The sequence below is a fragment of the Prionailurus viverrinus genome, chromosome B1 (assembly GCF_022837055.1).
Source record: "Prionailurus viverrinus isolate Anna chromosome B1, UM_Priviv_1.0, whole genome shotgun sequence".
In the NCBI taxonomy this organism is placed as follows: domain Eukaryota; kingdom Metazoa; phylum Chordata; class Mammalia; order Carnivora; family Felidae; genus Prionailurus; species Prionailurus viverrinus.
This window is the reverse complement of record NC_062564.1, coordinates 176157073-176170353: the sequence shown is the minus strand read 5'-3', so window position 1 is coordinate 176170353 and position 13281 is coordinate 176157073. Positions and strand designations below refer to the sequence as shown.

The following is a 13281-nucleotide window of genomic DNA, read 5'->3' as shown; positions in this document are numbered from 1 at the left end:
AAATGTAGGATATGTGCACACTCCTGTATATTATGCTTCCACAAAAAGAAAAAAAAGTAGAGAACATGCATAACATATGCTGAAATAGTAAAATGAGACTCACCCAATCTAGGTCAATTTATCTGAACAAGTGTTAATGCACTGTCTCTGAAAATCACATTTCAAAATAACTCTCCAAGAGACACCACTCAGACACTGCATGTCTTATCTGCCAAAAGGCCAAAAGCTATTGTCTCCACTATTTAAAAATATCGGCAAACACTAACACACACGTACACAAAAAAAAGGGAAAGCACGTATTATCCTCAGACAGCACTGTGGATGCAGAGAAAGAAAAATACAAACAAGAGATACGAGGCAGGAAATGACTTTGACAATAAGGTATCCCTCTGCCACATTCAAAATGACAAAACGTCAGGGGAAAAAAAAACAGTAGAAAGCTAAACTTCAACACTTTATACAAAACTAATTCTCAGATACACTACTCTTGCTCTACACAATTATTTTGTAAATAAATACACTCTCTTTTTTTTTTTTTTTTTTGCACATCACAAATGGAAATGATTATTGCCAAACTGGGTAACACCTTGATCCTGGACTTCCCCGACTCCTGAGCTGCGAAAATATAAACGTCTGTTTCTGTTAAGCCAAACAGTCTGTGGTATTTTGTTGCAGCAGCCCAAACTGACTAATACTCTCCTCTGTCCTCACTGCCCTTACCATGGTTCACACACTCATATCTCTTGCCTGGATTATGACAGTCTCTAAACAAATCCCTCAGCCCGGTCTTCATGTATCAGTGATCTACTGAAAACTCCAAATTTAGCAAGTCCCTCCACATCCTCAACAGGATGAAGTCTAAGCTTATTCCCGTGTCCTACCACAGTCTGGTCTCAGTCTAATAATAACAATAATAGCAGCTACTATTGATGTAAACATCAATTATGTGCCAGATACCATGCCTCCTATTATTTACTGCAAGGTAGGTGTTCCTATGTACTAGCTCCAGCAATTTCAACCATGCCAAACATTCTACCAGCATCCCTTGCTCATTTAGCTCATTATTGTTAATTATCATTCTTAAGGCAACAAACTGTTTAATAGCCCCATACCTTTGGCATATGCACCATCTGCTTGCAAATCTGAACATTTTGCACAATCCTATGCATGATTTAGAAGAATCTGAATAGGCAGGCAGGTATTATCTTCTCTGTGAAGGCTTCCTATCAACCTCTTAACCTCTTAAATGAATCCCTCCTTCCTTTATATACATCTATAACTAGGATCCTAGAACTTTGCAAAGCGCTTGGAACTTGTTTAAGTGATAGGAGAAGATAGTAGGCATAGAAGAAGTACTTGAGAGGCCCATTTTGTTAGTTTCATGGTATGTTTGCATGTACATTTTCTACACAAAGCCCTTGCCTTTCCTTGGAGTATACATAAACAGTTCCTGGGCGGCTGAATCGAGGATGAATACACCAAAAGTTCTACTCAAAACTACCTCCCTGCCATCATTCAGCATGCTGAACATGAACTCAATTCCTTTTCAAGATGTGAAAGAGGCTCCCTCCCACAGGCCCTACCATCCTTTCTACACTTTGACAGCTCCATCCCTCAGTCACCAGGCTTTTTAACTGTCTGACTACTCAAGGGTGTTCCAGATCCTTCTTTCTTCTAGCCCATACACTCATCGGATGCAAAGAGATGGATGTGCACACCCTTAAACTGAGATCAAAGCCCTCCGCATTTTGACCTCCCCTTGGGCACACTGGCATGCATGCTGTGTTCTGGGTCAGTGGCTCTCCAAGGAACTGGTCTGTGGATCTTCTGTGCAGCAACGATGGCTGATAACAGGCTCAGAAATTTGTACTTGGGATGACTGGGATGTGCAACAAAATTTTACAGTTTTAAATTCTTCACATTCCCCAAATACACTTTACACCATCACACCTGAGCCTAAGCTCATCACTTTCCTCCCCTAAGGACAGATTACCCCTCCCAACCCCTTGCCCATCCATCTGGTGTCAAAGTCAAACCCAACCTCCTCCACTTCCTAGCAGTGTAAATACGGCGCATGTCTGTGTGTTTGTTTCTTTACCCGGAAAATGGAAACACTCAAAGCTATGTCAGTGCTGGTCAAGATTAAGTGGTCAAACAGTGCTTAGTACAAGTTAAGTGCTTAGTAGACATATACTTCCATCACTATATTTATTTCCATGCCTGTCATCACTATCGCCCCACAGCTAAAACCTTTCCCATTATTTAAAGTCTAACTCAAATGTTGTCACAAGGTCTCTACTGAACAAGAAATAAACTCTCTTCTCGGTATTCCTACAGCATTTACTTCTTAGAGCATTAAATCATATTCCACTTATCCCACAGTAACCTACAGAAGTGGGATAGTTTAGCAGTACAAAACGAAGATTTGGGAGCTGAACAGCCTTGGTCAAATCCCAATTCTTCCACTTACTAGTTCTATAAGCTTGGACAAGCATTTAACCTTTCTGGGCCTCAGTTCACCCTCATCAGGAAAACAGGAGTAACAAGACCTTATTTCACAGGGCTGTTGTGAAGCACTTAGAATACTAACTGCACACAAGGAATGTTAAGTGTTTGCCATTATAATTATTTTTTATTATCCCATAATAAACTAATAACTTTGCCAAAATGATGACCAGTCCATATAAGTTGCCCAATAAATGCCAGTCAAATTATTTATTTAGAAACACAGTGCATGATGTATATGTACTACATGTCTAGAGAATGCAAAATTGCTGGCACTACACATGTGCTTGTACATTTCCACATCCTATCCTGACCAATTTTCAAGAAGTAAAAGGGAAATAACATTTACAAGTACCCATCCCATGCCTGGCTTGGAGATCACTTAATAATGCATTATGTTATTATCTTATTGAGCTCAACCTTAAAACTCTGTCCTGCATAAACTACTTCTCACCGCTTCTGCTCACAGCCTAGTCCAGGCCACTATCTTGTCCATCTCAGACCACTACAATCGCTTCCTGATTCATAGACCTGATTCTGTCCTGCCCCCCCACCTCCCGTACACACACAGTATAGTCTCATACAGCAGTCAGAAAGATTCATTTTATAACAAAAGTCATAACACATCACTCCCTGTGAGACTCTCCAACTTCATATCCCCTGGCTGTCCATTCCATCATTCATTTGCCACCAAGTTGGCCTCAGTTTTATCCCCACGTCATGAGCTCACTTCTCACCCTTGTATCTCTTTCAAATCTGCTTCCCCAACTCATGGTTCCCTCCATCACTTTGGTTGGTCTCTGCTCAAATGTGGCCACTTCAGAGAAGCCTTCCCTACTCTCCCTCTGCTACTCCCTACTCTTACTCTATTTGATGGCTTTGTTACTAGCTGGTATCTGTGGACAGAGAAGGCAGAGATCTTGTGTACTGTTCACTGCTCTAGCCTTTGAACACCATCAGGCACATAGCATGTATTCAATACAAAGACTTTTTCACAGCTTTGAGAGTATTTAATATGGAAAGCATAGGGGTGCCTGGGTGGCTCAGGCAGTTAAGCTTCCTACTTTGGCTCAGGTCATGATCTCATGGTTCGTGAGTTCAAGCCCCACATCGGGCTCTCTGATGTCAGCACAGAGCCTACTTTGGATCCTCTATTCCCCCTCTCTCTCTGCCTCTCCTCTGCTCATTGTTTTGCCTTCTCTCTCTCTCAAAAACAAATAAATAAAATTAAAAAATAAATAAAATGGAAAGTGTAAAATACATACAGTTTTAACGTTTGTCTATATAGGTCACCAAACTTGTCAGAAACAGAGACAAGATTCAAATACAGAATCCTCCAATCCATAGGAATGGTGGGGGGGGGGGGGGCGGGTAGAAAGTTAGCTGGAAGCATTCTAAACCACCTGTGGGATAGCTTTCCCTCTCCTAATGCCTCAAGTAAGGTAAACCCCCCAGTGAGCTCTTCCCCATCACCCACCACCAGGGGAGCTTTGTCATATGCCCCCCCAACTGAGCAAAGAAAGAAAAAAATTGAAAACCATGGGTCAATTCATGAATCCATGAAGTCATTAAAGTATTCAGTGCTGGTACTTGACTGACTCTAATATCTTATGGGAGAAAAAAAGCACCATACAAATGAATGTTGTCATAACTTTAAAGTTCACCTTTTTAAAATCAGAAACATAACATTAGAATGTTTAGAAAGTGCAACTGTGTCAAAACAGGCTTAATAATCACAGAATCACAAGACTGAAAATATCTACCAAATAAAGAGAAACTAGGTTACCACACGAATAATGAAACTTTTCAAAGTTATCAATACGAATCTTACTGATTTGAAGAACAATGAGAGTTTACTGTATTCCAGAACAGTGGTTCCCAATGGAGTGAAACTATCCCACAGGGGGAAACCCAGAAATGTGTGAAAAAAGATTCTTTTGCCTGTCATGATGTTTGAGTGGCACCAGTTGATAGTAAAGTTGATTTATGACACCCTGAAATGATACCCAAGGTAGAAACCTCCTGTACACTTTTTGCTCTTCTAAATCTCTACCACTAATCAGTTACCCCCATAGGATGCCTGGCACTATAGATGATAAGAGAACTGTCCCTGACTTCAAGTTGAGAATAAACGTATTGCGGAGAAACAGCTAATCCCTTAAGGGAGTTCCACATGGGTATCATGCTGAACAAGTTAGTGTGGGACACAGGTCTTAACTGAATTCTACCTGTGCCTCAGTACACACTACAATCACAAGAAATATGTACCATGGTGTTTGCATATCAAGCAAACTCTTGTTTAATACTGAGATATTCACTCCAAGGATTGATAAAGATGATATATTCCACTTTGGTCCCCACAACCATGCAGAAGAGGAAGTACTTTAGAGAAAATCTGCTTGTTGTCACATTACTCCATCCCATGGTACAGAAGAGACTGCAAAGGGTCAGGAGTCAAGAATCCTAACTTGTTTTTCCAGCCTGAGTGCTTAGCTGCCAAAATACTATCAAATCGGTCATTCAGCACCCCACTCCCCTACCACCCGTTCACATATCTTAGCTTGTGGCAACACTACCCCCATTAAATCCCACACAGGAAGCCTAGCTCCGTCAACCTGGCCATCTCTCTGGATTGTGGTCACCCGCAGGCCCTGACCTTCACTGACACGTTCTCTGCCTTGAAGGCTACTACTCCCCACACATCAAACACAGCCATTGTCTTTCATTCTCCCTCAGGCTTATACTGCTAATAATAATGGCCAATATTTGCGGATGTTTACACACCATCTACTTAGGATCTACAACTAACCCTCACAACTGCCTTGGGAGGAAAGCCCCACACCCAAAGCCACAGCACGGATAAAGAGTGAATAAATTCCAGAATTCTCAGGGTCCGACTCTACAACCTGTGCTCTTAACCATGATGCCCCCTAAGAGCTAGAAAATGGATTTAACAGAAGAGTGGTATCAAGCACTTCAGATTTTTTCCCCTCCTTTGACTCTCCTATGCATAAGCACCTATGGTCACTACAGAAATTCTGTTTCAAAACACCATGTCTTGCAAGCTCAAGTCTTATATACCTTTTCAGTTTGATTGTGGGTATATGTGTCCATGAAAGTAGCTAAAAAAGAAAGCCTACATTCATTCACTTCTACTTGTGTGGGATTTAAGACAAAGTGACAAATTAGGGGAAAAGATCTTTGAAATTACTATGTGAAGCAAAAGTAAGATAAAATTGCTTATTAAAACTTATTTTGCATCTATCATTGCAGAAAGACAGCCACTGTGGCGCTATATAATAAAACAGTAGGAAGCCAAAATCAGATAATCAAATATAGCCAAAGTAAGTAGTCACCACCCACGAGAACAGTCAATGGTGGACAAAAACAAAAATGCAGCTTGACTAGAATAGAAAGTACTGAACTACTGTCCCAGAAGGTATTAGACTAGTTTTAAAGGTTTAACTTTAAATGTGATGCCAAAGGAGATAAGGAGTGGAAGCAATCCAAATGTTCCCTGATGGATAACCACACGTAGAGTACATATACAACTGAATACTATGAAGTCTTCAAAAGGAAGGAAATTCTGCAATGTGCTATAATATGGACAAACCTTGACGACTTTTTGCTGAGTGAAATAAGGCAGTCACAAAAAGACAGATACTGCATGATTCCACCTCTATGAGGTATCTAAAGTACTCCAATTCGTAGAAAGGGCCGGCAGAGGGGGGGGCGGGTGTCTCGTGGGTGTGCAGTTTCAGTTCTACAAGATGAAAAAGTTCTGGAAGTCTACTTCACAACAACGCAAATCTACTTACTACCCAACTATACCCTGTGAAATAGTAAAGATGGCAAATTTTATGCTGCATGTTTTATTTTGTTTTTACCACAATAAGGAGCTAGGGAGACAGACTAGAAGGTTTGGGCCAGCTTCCTTTTATTCAAACTGAATTCCCTGTACACCTTTAGAGCTCTTTTCTTTCTTTTAGAGGCCAGTTCAGGTCTTACACTATCTACCACCACATCCGTGAGCTTCCCCTACCTATTCCATCCCCTCTTCCACCAGGCAGTGGTACAGGGAGTACAGTGAACAGAGGACACAGCACAGGGATTAACGGTGATCCCAGCTCCACCATGCGCTAGCTGCAAGACCGTAGGGAAGTTCCTTTATTTTTCTGAGCCTCACCACCGTCAGGACAATAGTGCCTACCTCACAGAGCTGTTTTGAGGATGAAATGAGTAACTATGCATAAAGATCTTGTAACAGTACCTGGCAAGCAATAAACACTTAATTAGTGTCTGCTGGATGGAAAGTAATTGAGGTTTGAGCTGAAAATAGCCAGAGCTTGGGCAAAAGCATTCTGCAGCTTGGATCAAAGAGAAAGAATTGTGTAAGTTGCATTTTGATTATTTTATTTACTGTGCAATCTCAAAAGTACAACTCTTTCAAAATCTAGAACTTAGGATCCATTTCCACATTCAGTGAAGGCTAGAAGTGATAGTTCACTTCCTTATCACAAGAAGTTACCAATAGGTTCCATAATACCTAGGTTTAGGTGTTTTCGGTAATAATCTCAATAGTTATGTACTTGATAATGTGCTTGGCTTCAGTCTTTCTCTTTCAAGCCATCCACCTAGATTTTAACTGGCTAATGTCTGAAACTTGTTGTCAGTTCTAATTCACAGATCTTTAAAGGAGAGCCATAATTCTTCAACAACCAGAAAGGTTTCATCGTGCTGAGTTCGTACAAGAGCAGAAGTGGGAACAGTGAAAAGCAGTAAGCCAAAGCCTGCATCATGGCGGAGGAGCCCTACCTGTGTGCCCCTGGCTGGGCACCTGCTTCTGCCCAGTGCCAGCTCCCTGCTACCCCTCTACAACCAGCAACATTTAGCTGAAAGAAGAATGAGACTACTTCCATCTCTTGATAAGAACATGGGCACATATTCTTCAGGATTCTGTTCCATTTCATGCTGCCCTGAGCATTGTTTTAATTTAGTCAGGTCAAAACTAGTAGGATATTACAGATCAATAGAAAGATTTTTAAAAATTTACGCTTATGCTATGTGTACTTTATCATACATATGTTAATTCTAAATTTTTAGTATAAACTTAAACCCCACCATTGCTCTGAATTTGAGTTGCATTGTTAAACTAACAACCAGATGTTTCAAAATAGCCTACTGTGAACGTCTCTTCTCTCTGCATTTATAAATAGTCCCCTGACCTCTTTTCCAGCTGAATTTGGGAGCTCACTCCTATTGGTTCCCTTACTGTCAAAGTCCCTTTTTCTTAAGAAGAGAGATATCTCAGCAAATGTCTTCCAACTTACTGACTCATTTATTTACATTTATTCATTCAATAAATATTTGAGGAAAACTAACTACTCTCTCCAAGAGTAATAACAGTGGGAAATATTTGCAGTTCAAGATTACAGCAACCATTCTCCCATTTGTGAGCATTAAGTGCCATAAAGAAAGTGAAGATGCAATGTCTTCTCTCAAAGAGCTTAAAAGTCTTATGATTAGACAGAACTAAACAAAATAAAATAGCACACATACAATCATTACTTTACCACTCTGGTAAGTGCCCGTAAAGAAGAAATATCGAAAATGGAATGCTGAGGTAACCCCCAAAAAGTGCATAAATAATAATAAAATCTAATTTTGTGACTTTGACTTTCACATGGTTTACATTTTAAATATTGCTTTACTATTAATTACATAGAGAAGTAGAACCATCATCTTTCATGAGTGCTAGGGAACTCTAAAAATCTCAAATTAATTCCAGGAAGGCAAGTGAAATATGCAGCCATTCACAGCTCTGAGGAAGGAGTGATCAGTGAAGGGGCTGAGAGAGGAATCTCAAGTAGGAAGAAATGGGGATGGAGACAGCACTATCTGAAACAGAAGATATGCCATAAAGGGGGCACGGAGGGAGAGGTCTTCAGGTTATAACAGCAAGGAGATGAGAACAGCTGGACCTAAGGTTCAAGAAGTAATAAAAGGTGATGCCAGAAAAGGAAGCTGGAGTTGGCTATGACCTTGAATAGCAGGCTAAGCATTCTGAACTTTATCAAGATACTAGGAAAGAGACTCGGCAATGACTGTTACCATCCCCGCCCCCCAGGAGCCCAAGACACTTTATAAGCAGCATGCAGATCCCACTTCTCTTCTGCTCTTCCCTGATCATCTCTCCAACTTCAAATTGATTAACGATGTTTCCGTTTCCTAAAGCTATGTAATATAACCTGTATAGTCCTTTTATGCGTCCCATTTTTGTAAGAACCATGAGGGCATATTCACCATCTTATTAGTCCTTCCCTGAGTATCCCCTCACCTACCCATCTACTCTGCATACAAATGGAATAAGATAGGAAAATAATTCTTCCCACCTCTTCACTGGTAGTTTTTACCTCTGAAACTGCTCAAAATGACTACTCCAACCCAAATCAGGATTCCTTTGTTTCCTCATAGTATGGGTAAAGATATATGCTTATTCTTATACTAGGAATGACCTTATAAATAGAATACAATTGACTTCAACAAAGTGAGTAAAATGGCTTAGCCATCACCATTGGCTTAATCTGGCCAATTAAAAAAAAAAAAAAAAAAAAAACCTAAAATAACAAACTAGAGGGATCCAAGACTTCACAGAAAGGATTAAAAGGACATCTCATAGCCTCTAATCTCTCATCAATTCACGTTTGGTCAAAGCTAAGAAATATTTCCAACATTAATAAAAAGTTCCCTACATAATTAATATTTTACAGAGAATTCCAAAAAGCCCTCAACTTCGCAAGTGCCAACACTGGATGCAATAAATGAGTCTATAAATAAATGAGAAAAAAAAAACATATTAAAAGAAAGCTATGAAAGCAACGACCATCATAATACTTGGCAATTTCATAACATCTTTCAGCAAACTTTCTCAAAGTTACAGGAAGGTGGGGTATTAAAAAAAAAAAAAGTCTTGGATATCACAGAATCTATAACCCTGAGTCCTAGGGTTTTTAAAACTTCATAGTTTCATAGTATTAATGTAAACATTTCCAAGAAAATTGCAATTCATTGTAATCTGATTCCTGTACTTAGAGTAACTATAGTTGAGTTGAAAAGGATTAATTGAATATTTGGGTCTTAAACTGCTAGAAATGTGTAGTAATATCAGATGATTAAGAATTTATCTTTAAATACACCAACAGCAAAATACATATTTTACACACACACTATCAGGTTTCCTTTCTTGGCAACCACTATAAAATCTGACAGGTTTACAGAAGACAGAAAAAATACAAACACATACACGCCCATGTAAATAAGTTTTAACAAGTCCACTGACTTACCCCCTAGGTGCATTTTAATTTAAATAAATCTTTGCGTACTAACAAACCAAATCTATATAAAATACTCTTGGTGTTAAGACCCACTTTGAATGTGTATCTGTTAAAAAATGCGTTTAAAAAGGGGCCAGGGAAACAAACACTTCCACTCTAGGTTCCAGCTTAGTTCCATGACCCATTTTACTTTTCTTTCTTTTTTAAACATTGTTAAACAGTGTAATGTCATGAGAATTTTCCCTCAACATTTCTCTTGTAAGTGCATGCAAGTCATAACTACAAGTTTACAGGATTCTTTTTCCCTTAAAAAAGTTAGCTTCCTTTTTTAAAACAGCTCCAACTTCATCTTCCAATTACTTATGGGCAAAGTTCCACAAACTCATGTGGGTGTAGAGTGCTTAAGTGCGGGGGAAATCAATACTGAGCTTGTAAGTACAATACTATTATTGGTAATCACAGTGACATCCGATTAAATGTACTTTTAAAAATAGTTTCCTTCTCGATACGTTTTTTTTTTTTTTTCTATTTTTTTTTTAACCAGAAGGCTATATTCCACTGAGCGGCCTATTTCAAGGGCAACCTGGAAAAAAAAAAAAAAAATTGTTCCTATCACTACACAAACCCGCAAAAGCCAAAAAATGTCATGACTTACACAAACTTGCTTCTATTTTTCCTCTAATCATCAAAGGATAAAGTTCACAACATCATTTCACAAAGCATTCCCTCAAATCAAAAGAGCTCCAGATCGCCAAAAGGAGGTGAGGAAAGTGTTTAAGAAAACAAGCCCGGGCCAACTTACTTTTTACTAAATGAGATGGCTCACCCATTCTCCCAAGAGACTTGTCTCCAAACTAAAATGAAAGATCAATCTAGTAAACTGACTGCCGACAGGTCCCGGTGTACGGTGTTGGGTTCAGGCAGGTGGAGGCCAAATGACTGTGATTAAAGTTAATTAACAAGCCTGTCGTCTCAAAGTGTACAACCAGCAGGATGCGGGGGAAGCGCAGAGATCCGCGCAAACTCATTATCTCTGCCGAGTAAATAACTTGGTGCCTGAAACTCGCTAAAGGACAGCTTCTTTTTATCTCGGGGTGCGGGGTGCCGAAGGAGGAGTCTAGTTGTCGGTGCAGATTCTCACCCGCCCGGACCAAATCACGTTAGCAAGGAGTTTTTGTATCACTTACCCGCTTCTGGTTTCCTTTTAGACGCCCACACGCGGGAGCGAAATCCAAGGGGCAGAAACCAGAGCCGAACACTTTGCGCTCTGGGAATTTACCCGGAAAGTGCCGAAAAGCCGCAGCCCAGCCTGAGACGGTCCCCCCCTGCCCCCCGCCCCGCCCAGCCCACCCGCGGCCCCCGGTACTCGCCTCGCGCGCGGGCAGCCCAGCTGGGCAAGCGAGGCGGACGGTGAAGCCTCGGCGCCGGCGTCTCTGCCCGCCCGGTTCGCTCGGTCCTCAGCCGTCGGTCCCAGGAGCGGGGCCTCCTCCGCCTCCCCGGTCCCCGCCGGCTGCCCGCACCGCGTCTGCTGCCGGGCGGCGGCCGCGCGGGCGGCGCTGTCACACGGGCTGGCGCGCCGCGGCCGCCGCACCTGGAGGCGGGGAGCGCGGGGAACGCGAGCCCGCGCGCAGCTCCGGAAGCGCTGCGGCCGCCGCCCGGCGCCCGCCCAGGTGCTCTCGCGCGCCGCGCCTCTGCCGCTTCCTCTCGGCCCGCGGGGGCGGGGAGCCGGCGCCCCGCGCGGGGGCAGCCGGCGCTCAGCGGCGGGGGCGGTCGAGCCGGCAGCCCTGGTTCCGCAGCATAGCTGGGCGGCTGACTCAGTCCGCCGAGGCCAGGCCGCGCCTGGCACCCTCGCCACCTGGCGCACCTTGGCCGCGAGGCTCCCGGGCCGGCGGGGCTGGGAAAGCTGCGAGGGCGCGTCCGGGAGCGGAGATCGGCGAGGGCAGTACCCTCCCCGGGGGCTGGGGGGAGAGACGCGGGTGACCCTTCCCGGCCCCTGCTGGCCAGTGGGTTTCTCCGCGCGCTGATAGAGGGGTTCCTGTCAAATGGGCGGAACCTCTCCACCGCTGATTGTTAGTCTTACTCTAAGGACTTTCCGTGTCACCTCAGCGTTTCCCAAACCGAAGACTCATCTAGGGCGCTGGTTTTCCCAGGCTGCTGCTTGGCAAAGTTGCATTCAGTGGGCCCGGGAATCTGTCTACCGAGCTCCGTTGCAGATTCGGCTGAGCCCATTGTATAGGCTTCTCCTTCAACTGGTGTCTGTGAGGAAGGGATTGGTGTCTTCGTTTAATAGTTGAGGAGTCGGAGAGGCAGAGCACCTTGGCCAAGACCACACAACTTTAAGGAGTGGAGGTGATTTTCAATTTAGACCTGATCTCTTAACCCTGAGGAATACAGCCTATTCCCTGATTTTCTAATTTCCCCCTTTCTTGTCTTTTTTCACTTGGGAGGGAGGGATGAGCATGCCCCAGTCCTTCTGGTACCTGAGCTTGTTAGATCCTGGAAAGACACTGCCCCTTCGACTTGGGCCTTGGCACTCTCTTCTCGGAACTGACAATGTGGAGTCATAGCATAGTCTGACAATGTGGAGTCAATACTTCATAGCAAGCCCTGTTTCCACCAGGAAAGTTTTCCCGTTTTCTAAACCTCAAGCATGGTCTTTCTTTTGGATTCCTGTAGAATTATATACTATGTGGTTTTCCTGGCTTCATTTTAGGTCCTTAATCTGTTGAGGTGTTTTGTTGTTGTTGTTTGTTTTTTTTTTCACTTTTTGCTTTTTACCTAAGAATTCTCACATACTTGTCATGTATTTTTATCTGTGTAAGCCACCTTGAGTCCTTTTCTGAACAAGGTGGCTTATAAACAAAGTTTCCCACCTTAGTAGGGACATGTGTCAGAACACCAAACATTGCTTGGCCTCAAGTTACTTCTCTTGGTAGGTTTTATAAACCTAATTGGGACTTTGTGTCTCTTTGCAACAATATCATAGTCCCTTGATTATTTATTCAGTAATTTATTGTTTAAGAAATTTATTGAACACTTACTTTTTGATAACTTGAGAATACAGTCGTAGCAAATACAATACAACCTCTGGATTTACAGCCTTCTCTGAGGGGAAATAAAGTTAAAAGCTGTAAGGAACACCAATGATTTAATAATAGCTCTGGGAAGTGAAAGAAAAACAATGTTCCCCCATTGAATATATACATTAGTTTTAAGATGTATTCTGGTTTTAAGAACCTTCATATATGGAGGGAAATAAAAGCTATCTGAGGAAATATGTCAAAAGTACTCTTTTATTAACTGTTTACTAATAACTCAGATTTCAGCCAAACATCTATGTTGTAGATATAAAACAACTCTACAAGTTAGAACTCTTTTTCTAATTTTATAAATACAGGCTTAATTGAGACTTAGGTTAAGTAGTCAATAGTGTATAAATTAA

The 13281-nt window shown here is 42.1% G+C and overlaps 1 protein-coding gene across 5 annotated transcripts in view; it reads right to left on the bottom strand.

Moving 5' to 3' along the window:
• The window catches only part of ARAP2 (ArfGAP with RhoGAP domain, ankyrin repeat and PH domain 2), a 209698-nt gene that overhangs the window by 182472 nt on the left and 13945 nt on the right, over nt 1-13281 (bottom strand). For 2 of the 5 annotated variants that reach the window (XM_047855318.1, XM_047855322.1), the window contains exon 1: nt 10642-10882. The exons of 1 other annotated variant lie outside the window; for it this stretch is intronic. The gene's annotated coding sequence lies outside the window, so the exon portion shown is untranslated. Of the gene's footprint in view, nt 1-10641; nt 10883-11026; nt 11139-13281 lie in introns of those variants that run through there. 2 more of the 5 variants (XM_047855320.1, XM_047855321.1) reach the window with 2 other exon arrangements.